At 47.6% G+C, this 11,027-nt stretch overlaps 1 protein-coding gene across 1 annotated transcript in view; it reads left to right on the top strand.

The window, feature by feature from the left end:
* Slit3 (slit guidance ligand 3) overlaps positions 1-11,027 on the top strand; it is a 597,834-nt gene that overhangs the window by 340,738 nt on the left and 246,069 nt on the right. The gene's annotated exons all lie outside the window — the stretch shown is intronic.

Raw genomic sequence — 11,027 nt, 5'->3', positions numbered from 1 at the left:
AGATATTGGCCCAAAGTTTCATAGTTTTCAAACTCTTTTCATAATTACAATATTTGATCATCTCACATGCCACAAAGTCTTTATTTTTTCTAATACTTCAGTCCAGATGAGGAAGATTTCCCCATTGAAATAGACTTGACATTTGATCTTTGATTTATAACATTCCAAGTTCTGCGTCTTTCCCCTGAGGCTTTCATCAGGATTGGATGTTAATATGGGGACCATAAGGTCTTAATTCTTGAAAGAAGCAAGCCATAGATAGCATTTTGGCTTTTTCACTTTGGAATGAGTCTCGAACTCCATTTTAAAGCCAAGGATAATGCCATTGTGATGTGGGATTCCCTTCTGTATGCTATGCATATGCTTTATTATCATTGGTTGGCAAAGAAACTGCTTTGGCCTATAGCAGTGCAGAATATAGCCAGGCTGGAGGAAATAGAGAGGGAGTAGGCAGAGTCAGGAAGATGCCATGTAGCCGCTGCAGGAGACAGACCCCAGACAGAACCTTACCAATAGGCACAACCACATGGTGATACACAGATTAATAGAAATGGGTTAATATAAGATATAAGAGCTAGCCAGCACCGTTGGCCAATTAGACTTGATCAGCAAACTGAGAGGAGATGCAAGTGGGGAAAGACATCAGCTCCAAACTCCACTGAAAGGAAAACAATGACAAAGGAGTAAGCAGTTAGAACCAGAACACAGCACCATCTTTCAAATGGTAAAACTGATAAGGCTTTGGGTGACCGAGCCTCAGGGGTTCCTTTGCTTTCTTTGAAGGAATTATAGCTCACTGTCCCTATACTACCCCGGCAATGACATCAGTCCTGGACATCCTGGGCGACCCTGAGTGGCTCCATCTGAGATGCACAAGCACCACTTCACCGCCACACCCAGGTCCTTGACGCCCCACCCCCTTGCCACGCCAGCTGGCTGCAGGCTGGCCTTTGCACATCAGTTTCTGCTCTTCCGGGTGTGCATCTCATGACAGACCTGACAGCTTTCAATTTATTAGGCTTATTAGCAAATAAAACTGTCCCGAAAAGCGCAGATTTGATATCTGCAAGATTCATTTCAGGAATGATTTAATGGAACCTGCCTCGTAGTTTATTTCACATCTCTGGGTTGGAACTAAATCACCCTCGTCGTGTTGATGTCCTTAATGGGATGGTTGGTGTTTGTAAAATAAGGAAGCCGGAGAGTCTAGCTGCTTGCCATTTTTTTTTCTTTTAAACAGACATGATAAAAATACTTTACTTTATATATCTAGGAGATTCTGGGCTTTTTGTTTGGTTACTCTCAGTGATGTCATTAGAATGGAAATGGTGGGGAAGATATTTAAACCCGTGGCTCTTCTTAGCTGCTGATTTGTAGCAGCGGGAAATCACCCGCATACACTTGAGTCCCACTCTGCACAAAAGACTGGTGACATCTGGCATTCAATATGACAAACCTATAGAGGCCCCAGCCAGAACCAGTCCATCATTTAAGTCGTCTTGTTCTTAAACCCTGGGCTGCTATCATACTTCCTCAAGATGAAGACTTGAGCAGAGAAAACCTGTTATTACCAAACCAGCCAATGGCACTTACCAAGGGCTATTACTCTCTGTTAGCATTTATCACCCGCGTCTCATTTGACACTTATCATTTATTGCCTGACAGTTTTATTTATCTTTTATTTTATCCTCCCTGTTGGATTACCATCTGCTGAGAGCCTGGGCCTTACCGCTAGCCATTTCCCAGGCCTGTCTCTGCCGCTTCCTACCTGGGTGACAGGGGCTGTGTAAATTAACCCCTAACCTTCGTTTGTTCAGTTTCGAAACAGGGATAAAAACGGGACAATAGAAGAAAATGACAGAACATATGGGAAACCTTTTACACAGTGCTGAGCACACGGAAGGGGCTCCACCGACGGTAGCTATTGCTGATATGATGATGGTAGGGACACATCTGGCAGAATACACGCTCTTAGATCTTGGTTTCCGTCAGTGTATGTACCACGGTCCCTCGTGTACAAGTTTAAGATGCCTCTGAGATGTCTCAATTACAGAACATGTGTGAAATGTTCTATAAAACGCCACTTCCTTGCATTTTAAAGCAACGTATGGTCTTTCTGAAAGCGGAACTCTATACACGGACTCTGTGCATGTAATTAATATATATGCCTGAAAGTGAGTTGCGTCCGGTGAAGACATTTAAAGAGGCTTCTTTGATAGACAAACAGCGTCTGAGTTGTTGCATGCACTTCCTATGCTTGGGATTCCCAGCACCTTCCACTTCCCTCCATCTCTTTTGCACCGGTGCACGGTTGTCCAAGCCCTCCTTCAGAGAACATGCTCAAATCAGCCTAATGTGCAAAGGTGGAGATAAGAGTCTTCACCTCTCGGAGTATTATTTCTCATCTGTCCTTCACTCACCAGACAGCAGACTGAACTAGAATTCACGTCCAGGCGCACACACGTAGGCCTCCCTGTTACCCATCACAGTTCTGTGAGACAGGAGCTCAGTGATGTGCCCAGGCCCAGCAGCAGCAACCGAAGCCCTGTCATTCCATCTTCACCTGCAGCTGGGTAGATCCGCTGTCCAGGGACAGGTTGCTGTGTCTCCCTTGGGTCCTCCTTAATGCTGTGTTTCAGGCCCTTTGCGTGCTTCCTCCCATTCCTGCGCTACCTACAGGCTCTAGTAGCTGGTTTTGAACTTGTCCCATGTCGCTGGCCTACTGAAGATCTGTGCGTACAGCATGTCTAAGTACCTCTACCTTCTAAATTAGAATACACCGTTTTCTTCAGTGATTGTTGCATTGTAAAATGCTTAAAGAAGGGAGATTAAAAAGTCACATCACAGTGTCTAAATACCCTAGAAGTGTCCAGATCAATCGCAGGCTTCAGAGGTTTATTAGAAAATATGATGTCATCTTGAGTACCAGCATGGTCATTCAGCCAGGAGATTGCCACTTCCTAGGGATCAGGTGATGTGCTATGTCCTTTATATTGTTTCTTACCTATGTCCTAGCTAAATGTCCTCTCCTTGCAAATACTAATGTCTGGTATTAGAACAGAAGATTCTGCATAGAAGAGAACTATTGATACTGTTGAGGTGCACCCATGCAATAGTTATATATAGTTTGGATGCCCTAGGGGACGCCAGGGTGCTTATTTGCCTAGGACAAACTGAACATCCCTAATCCTAAATGCTTGGAACAAGAAGTGTTATGAGTTTGGGATTTCTCCTCCGGGGATTTTGAAGAATTTGTTTGTGTGTGTACCCTGTGAATGGGACCCCAGTCCAAGCCCTCAAATCATTTCTGTTTGCTATATGCCCTTTTCACATAGACTGAAAGTAACCCTGCTCGACGTTCTGAGTTCACCTGCATTGTCTGTTACACCAAAATATACTCCGTCTGCTAGGAAGTTGTTGTGATTTATTGTATGTTAAAAAAAAGAGTTCAGAGTGAGGAGGTGAGGGGGTGTATAACAAACACACAGGCCCCAGGTATGGGTCATGTGGATGAAACCTTCTGGATGTTGAGCTGCCTCGAGCACTTGTATTCTAGAAATCAGAGAAAGGCAGAAGTTTTAGTGTCAATCCAAAGACCTGCTTTGCAAAGTAATAATACTGGTGATGATAGCTGCTATCGTTAGCTGCAATGCTGGAAGTCAGGGTACATGGAGAACTGGGTGGCTGCTGTGGGACAATGGTCTTTATCCTGTCACTTGTATTATTTTTAATTAAATGCTGATTGGCCAGTAGCCAGGCAGGAAGTAGAGGTGGGATAATGAGAAGAGGAGAATTCTGGGAAGAGGAAAGACTCAAGCCTGCAGGTCATCATCCAGACACAGAAGAAGCAAGATGTGACCGCCTCACCAAAAGAGGTACCAAGCCACATGACTAAAACAGACAGGAATAATGAGTTAATGTAAGATGTAAGAATTAATTAATAAGAAGCCTGAGCTATTAAGCCAATCAGTTTGATAATTATTGTTGACTTCTGTGTGTTTTGTGGGGACTGGACAGCTGCGGGACCCAGTGTGACAGAAATCTCAGCCAACAGGTGACTCACCTAAGAACAGTTTGTTGGGGGAGTGGTCAGCCTGAAAGAGCCTCTTACCCATGTCTAGGAATTTCTTTGCCATCCCCAGGACACTGTTGGTGAATCCCAGACCCTCCCTTCAGCTCCACAGGTTGATGCCACCTAGATACAGCTTCCTCTCCTGCGGCGCGCATCCTAACCAGCAGGAATGAACGCCACTAAAAACGAGAATTCCTTCCCTGGTCACGTCTTTATTCGGAGCATTCCCTTGATTGAGGAAAATTGGGGGAAGGGAAGATAGAGCAGGGACAAGAGAAAGCTTAGAGAGAGCGGAAGCAGAGTCCAGAGGCAACTGCTTTTAAACGGTGGAGAGGCTTGAACGCTGTCCTGATTGGTTAATGCCATTCTGTTGGTCTGAGCATGTGCAAGCAAGGGTGCAGGCAAGGGTGCTCAGCCCCACGCGGCCAAGCCAGGTATACCTCCAAACTGCAGGACCACCTGTGCCTCCAGGTGGCTCCCAACACTCTCCCTCACCCAGACCTCAGTCTGATCCGCAGTTGATCTCTTCCCCCAACATGACCACTGCATCCTCATCTCCATCCCCATCTTCTTCTTCCCCTTTCCCCACTATATCTTCCCAAGCCAGACTGTTACACCTCTTCCTGGGCTTCTCGGGAACGTCTGTTCTCTCTCTCTCTCTCTCTCTCTCTCTCTCTCTCTCTCTCTCTCACACACACACACACACACACACACACACACTCCTTCCTGTTTACTTCATTCTCTATGAGGGTTGAGGAGATACGTCTGCATGCATGGCTGATCCCTCGCCGTCCTGTGTAGCACACTTTAACAAGGTTCCCTTTCTCTTAGGTAGACAGGTGTCCCATGTGCTGTGTCATCACTCGCTCCCCCGCACCCTGTCCTCTGCTTTGGACACAGTGGCCACTCCTCTGTGGCTCCAGTATGTTAGCCTTCTTTCCACACCATAGTATCATAACAGCTTTTCTCCCCGATGGACTTCTTCTTCATCAAACCCAGAAGTCTTCTCTGCCAGCGTCCTTACTCCTGTGCACGCTGCCATGTCTTGGCAGCGCACTCCTATCATACTACAAGCCCAGTTTCTGTTAAGGTCTGCTCGTGTGGTTTAATCTCTTGGGGCCATCCACCAAACTGGAAACTCCCAGAGGGCAGGGATTATCTTTCAGTTTCACCACAGCAACCCCAGTTCCTGGTATCAGAGAAGTACCCAGGAGATGCCCAATAAACAAGTAAATATATGTAGATTGAGTAAACAACCCCATGGTTCCGGTGTCCCTTCCCTTTAACTCCATACTGCACTATGTACATTGAGGGACATGACACCATGTCACCCAGCTTTAGGAGCTATCATGGGCTTCGGAAGGCTCTGAAACTTGTCCTAGCATAAAGTTTACTGTCCCTCAAATTTTTTCTGGGAGGTCTTTTAATGAACACCGGCCTTGAGCGGAAAAGCTATGGTCCAGGGAAGGCATGTGAAGAGCCTGGGTCAAAGTCAACTCTCAACCCCAGTGGCTGTTGATTTCCCATCTCCACTGGACAACTTTGGTTTGCGTCTGTACGCACATCACACTCATTGTTCATCCTTGTGAACCTCCCTAGTAGAGGAGACTGATTAGAAGGATAAAATTTCAGAGCCCTTATTTTATAGGCCGGCTTCACTTCATTGTTTGAAATTTGCTTTTTGTTTGTTGGTTTGGTTTTTGTTTCCAGGCAAATATAAACAGACTTATTTCTTTACTGTTCCCATCTTGAGAAGAATATTCTTTAAAGAAACCTCAGACACAGGCATAAGGCACGTTCCTCAAATCAGCTGTAGCATGCTGTGCAGAAATGGCTCTGAGTTTCCCCAGAGCCCTGGGATCCAGAACACAGTGTCGCAGTCTGTGTTGGAACTTGCTCCCTATGCCTCTCTTTGTAATCCTGCACACCCCGTTTCTCAAAACCCCCAGACGCTGCAGCTTCTTCAGACTCCCCTTGGCCAGGAGCTGCAGGCAATGTTGACCCAGCAGGCTTTCCCACTTAAAGATCTTCTGATTGTGTGATGCTGAGACAGAGAATGGTCGGTCAGAAAGTACACAGTGATGTGCTACAGGCGGATTAAAACAAAAGAAATTAAAACACACCTGAATAAGAGGGCAGCCTGCAGCCCTTAACTTTCGGCAAACTACATTTAGGTTGTGGTGATAACCTGGGACCCAAAGTTGCCTCCCCGGCCCTGCCCACCTGCCAGGCTTCCTGGAGGTGGTGTAGCCAGAGTGGCTGTTGGTGTACCTTGTGGTAGTTTCTGTTCAGGACCTGGAAGGGGATGAGTGTAATCTAGAGCATCATTGTGGTTGTGTGTGTGTGACCCTGAACTGGTTAGGTACCCTCTCAGAATCTCAGTCTCAATGTGCAAACTGAGGGCAATGTCTGCTTTTGAGAGCGGCTCCCTCCTGTTACGTTGTTTATAAAAACGACGATCTAAAACAAATAAAGCATTGAAAATGGTGCTAGGCCCACAGGAAACATTGAAGAATGATGAGCCATTATGTATGGTCACTGCTATTTGAATTCCCAGGCAGATTCCCTCCGCCACTAGACCTTAACAGGTTTTTCTGTCCTCCTGCAACAATCACCTTTTGTCCCAAAGGCTGGCTGCCTTTGCTCTCCAAGACAGACCTTCAGTGCTCTGAGAACTACGTAGTATCCCTATATATCCATGCAGCTTCTGAAGGATGTCCCTAAAGGATCCTTCCTATGTGTGGACCAGCCCTCCGTGAAGATGCTTCCTGAAGGCTAGGCCCACACTAGCTTTTCAGCCCGTAGACTATTGTGCCTTCTGCCAGCAGGGGTCACTCAGCCTGGCAATTAGATAGTCTGTAGAGACAGCAGAGCTGAATGCCTGGGGGAGGGGACCGCTGGGATGCAACCCAAATCCATCACCCCCTAAATGTCCCTACAGTTGGCTGTTTGTCACATTGTTGAGCTTACTTCCTTCTCCCTGGTAAAGCAGAACACATCTCTAAGTGAGAAGGAGAGCAGCAGCCAAGCAAACGCCTCAGCACCATGCCAGCAACCACTAGTGGAGTGAAAGAGAAGAGAGAGCCCCTCCCCGCCCTTTCCCTCCCTTCTTCCATTGAATTCAGCCCATCCTATCAGGGTCCTCCAACAAAGTCCTCTGTGGCCCTCTCAGGGGTCTACCCCAGATGGTCCTTGCTTTCTGTCCAGCACTTCTTCAACTTGAATGCCTTAGAGCCAAACACCCCAAGGTATTGGATTCAAGTCACAGACTTATAGAGTCTCTAAGCTAAGGAACTAGCTCTTTGGAGCTTCAGGTTCTTTCTCTCCAAAAGATGCGTGCGTGCGTGTGTGCGTGCGTGCGTGTGTGCGTGCGTGCATAGGCCAGAGGACAAGCTCAAGTATCATCCACCTTCGTTTTGAAACAGGGTCCCTTACTAGCCAGGAGCTCACCAAGTAGGTTAAACTGGCTGGCCAGTGATCCACCTGCCTCTACCTGGGATTGCAAGCATATGCCACCACACCTTGCCCTTCTTAATCTATGTCCTAGGGATCGAACTCAAGTTCTAATGTTTGCGAGGAAAATACTTGTCAGGTCCAAAGGAAGCTCCATTTCCCCAAATTCTGGTGGTTAGACAAAAGCCAGGCATTCCTCGGGAACTTGTGAAGTCAGTTCCCCTCTATTAAAAGAAATAATTTCCCTTATCACTGACAGAAGGGACAAATGGCTACCTGTGGTACAGTTAGCATACCCAGCACATGCTGAGCTCCAGGCTCCCTCAGTCTCACAAGTACTGGGTACACATTTCAGAGACCATGCTGGCATCCTGGCTCTTCTTTCTTGCTCTCCTCCCCTCAGCTCCCCAGCCGCTCATTTCTCCTTATAACCCTGCTATTTCAGCTCTGCTCTCTCTTTGCCTCCATCTCTCTCCACCCCCACCCCATCTCTCTAGCTCTCTGTTCTGCTCTTCCTTCCCACAAGGCCAGGCCCATCTGCTGGCCATGTTCAATTTACTACTTTCTCTCTCTGCTCTGGACTCTTCCTCTGGTTGTCCTCTCTGCCGTACGTACAATAAAAGCCTTCTCGTACCACGGAGCAGTGATGTCATCAGCTTATCAATGCTATACTGACTCAGGCATCTCTCCAACCCAGCGAACGTGATACTTCCGCTCTGGACCTCAAGAATTAGGAGGAAGATGGTTAGAAGCTCGTAGCGGACTAGCCAGGGCTTTCGTTCCGCACTCTTAGCCTCAGCGAGCTACGTTACTCGTGCACTCTCTGTGTGTCTTGTCTTGTGTCTGTGTTTATACCGTGTCCTCTCATGTTCTATGAGGTCTTCTTAACTCTCTGATAGCAATTACTGTTCCGGTGTGTGGCTGCCAGTGTTGCTTTGCTGGTATAGTAGTAACTGTCACGTAGGTGGACAATACAAGCGTTTGAGGACAGACACTGTGCTATGTCCTTGTAGCTGCTGCGGAATTAACTCCTCTGTGGGAAAGGCTACATCGTGAAGTCAGGCACAAGGCACCGCCTTGACCTCTGAGGGCTGCTGAAGCCTTATCAGTTCAGTGGGTCCAGCTGTGCGGGCGCTAGCTGCGATTAGCTGCCATTCCTTCATTCTCACAAGAGTCTTTTGGAATGGGCATTTCCATTTTGTGGTAGAGAACAGAATTTGAGAGTGCAGGAGCTTTCTTCAGACATTTAGATGGGATGTGGCCCTTTGGAGTCTTATTCTACAGTTCTTTCCAGATGCATCGGCTGCTGGATAACCTAGTTCGTGGGCGTGTCCCTGGGGAGGGGCCTTTCCTCCATCCACACTTTGCTGGATTGCCCGCGGTCATCACACCAGGGTCGTGCAGCCTGTGAGGTACTTGTCGACCAAGACAGCAGAGACTGCTGTGCTCTCTGTTCTTTCCGCCCGTTTGTAACAAAGAGGACAGAAAGGAGAGAAGTCGTGAGGGGGAAACCCATTAATGGTGTCTTTTCTTTTTCCTCTCCTTTTAAAACTTGTCCGGACCAGAGGAAAGATTTGACAATCTAAGGCACCTTCAGAAACAGAAAAGTGTTGTGGAATGGCAGAAAAAGTGGGATTTGGGGGTTCACAGGGCAAAATGATCCACATAAGTCCTGGCCACCTATCACGGAGGACCATACTGCTCTCGGCAGGCAGAACCTCTCACTGAGGAGACCTTGTGTCCCTCAGGGAGTGAGCAGTACTCTGCTCCTACTGAAATGCCTGCTCACCACCAACCCTGGTCACCATTACCCCTTCTAAGCCTTTGCCATGGGCAGGGCCTGACAAACAGGCAGCATTCGGACTCTCAGAGTGGAAGTTGTCGAGAAGAATTTTCAACTACCCTGGAGAGATGCCCAGGTAGGACTGCTGTGCCAAGGGTTTGCATTGATTGAGCACCTCCTGTATGCCAGACACGAGACTCAACCCTCTATGCTTTGCCTACCTAGAGTCCCTATCACCTCAAATGCAAGACGACACAGTTTACACCCGCAGTGGCTGGCCTCTTCATTGTCAGTTTGATTGGATTTGGTGACTCCTAAGAGACTTGGAGAGGTGCCCTTCTTGGTGTGTCTGTCAGGGGTTTCCAGACATGATTAACTGAAAGGGGAAGATGCATCCTGAATGAGGCTGAAGCCAAGGGTGGAATGGCAAAGGAAGAAAGCCCACTCGACACCTCGACTTCCGTTCTATGCCTCTTGTCCACCATGCTGGAAACTCTTCGGCCATGCTTTCTCCACATGATGGACTGAACTTTCTGAAGCCAGAATCTGAAATATGTAATTCCTCCTTGTCTCTGTCAGATATTTGGTGAATGGATGAAAATGGTAATTGATCTGCTGGCTTTGTGCAACTTGTTCGAAGTCACCCACAAAAGAAGGCTCCAGACTGGAACACAAATTGCCTGACCTCGGGGTCACAAACAATAGCTGAAGTGTCCGCCTGTGTCCCTAGTGTGTCAGCATGAAGGAAATTAGCAAGGACTCTGTCTCCTCCCCCACAGAACCTTTCCTCCTGCGGGCACTTCCACTTGCCAGTGTCTTTTCTCGGTGCCACCATTCTCAGCATTGCCATGAAGGACAGAGTCCCCTGCGGACACTGGGCGCTTCCTCGCTCCCAGAGGTGCTACTTGTCAGGGACGGTGCCCAAGAACTTGTCTTTCGTCGTTTCCTAGAGGGCTCTCCTGTCATTTCACACAACTGGGACCTCAGTTCTATCTCAGGAGAGCATTTGACTGGCCGAGGTCCCTCTAAACCTCTGTAAATGTGGACAGGCAAATATGTCCCTGGGGGTAAGGGACAACCCACAGAGTCAGCCGGATCTGAGCCTGACTTTGAGAAAAGCACGTGACATCAGGCCGGAGGAGGGTGGGGCAGAAAAGGGACATCTACTGCTACTGCTTTTTGTGCATCCCAAGAACTGGTGTGAACTAGTGGATCATCTCCCACTGTGACTCCCTTAACAATGAATGCTGCATTGAATTGGTTTTTGGAGGTCCAAATAGACTTCTCAGGTAGACCAGATGGATCATCTGCCAGTTAGAGACAACAGTTCCTTTAGAGGAACTAAGGAAGTTTGTATCCCACGAAGTCTTTCCAGGTACATTGTCCATGTTGCCTCTGATTCTGGACTTGCCTGGCTTTCTATACTGTTTAGGCTGCTGTGTAGTTGCCAGTAAAGCTTTGAATAGCTTGTAATTATGTGCATTTGGTGGTTTGGCATGCGTGCGCCTGCGCATGCGCACACGTGCATACATGCGTGTGTGTGTGTGTGTGTGTGTGTGTGTGTGTGTGTGTCTTATTTCATTTACCACCATGTCCTTGAGCCTCTGCCTATGTTGCAGCATATATCAGAATTCTGTTTCTTTTTAAAGCTGAATACTATTCCATTGTGCGCATCCCCACACGTCGTTTGTGCACTCATCCATCAGCGAAACTTGGGTT

The sequence above is a fragment of the Myodes glareolus genome, chromosome 9, assembly GCF_982192425.1.
Source record: "Myodes glareolus chromosome 9, mMyoGla1.1, whole genome shotgun sequence".
In the NCBI taxonomy this organism is placed as follows: domain Eukaryota; kingdom Metazoa; phylum Chordata; class Mammalia; order Rodentia; family Cricetidae; genus Myodes; species Myodes glareolus.
The sequence above is the reverse complement of the archived record's forward strand: the minus strand, read 5'-3'. Positions and strand labels throughout refer to the sequence as shown.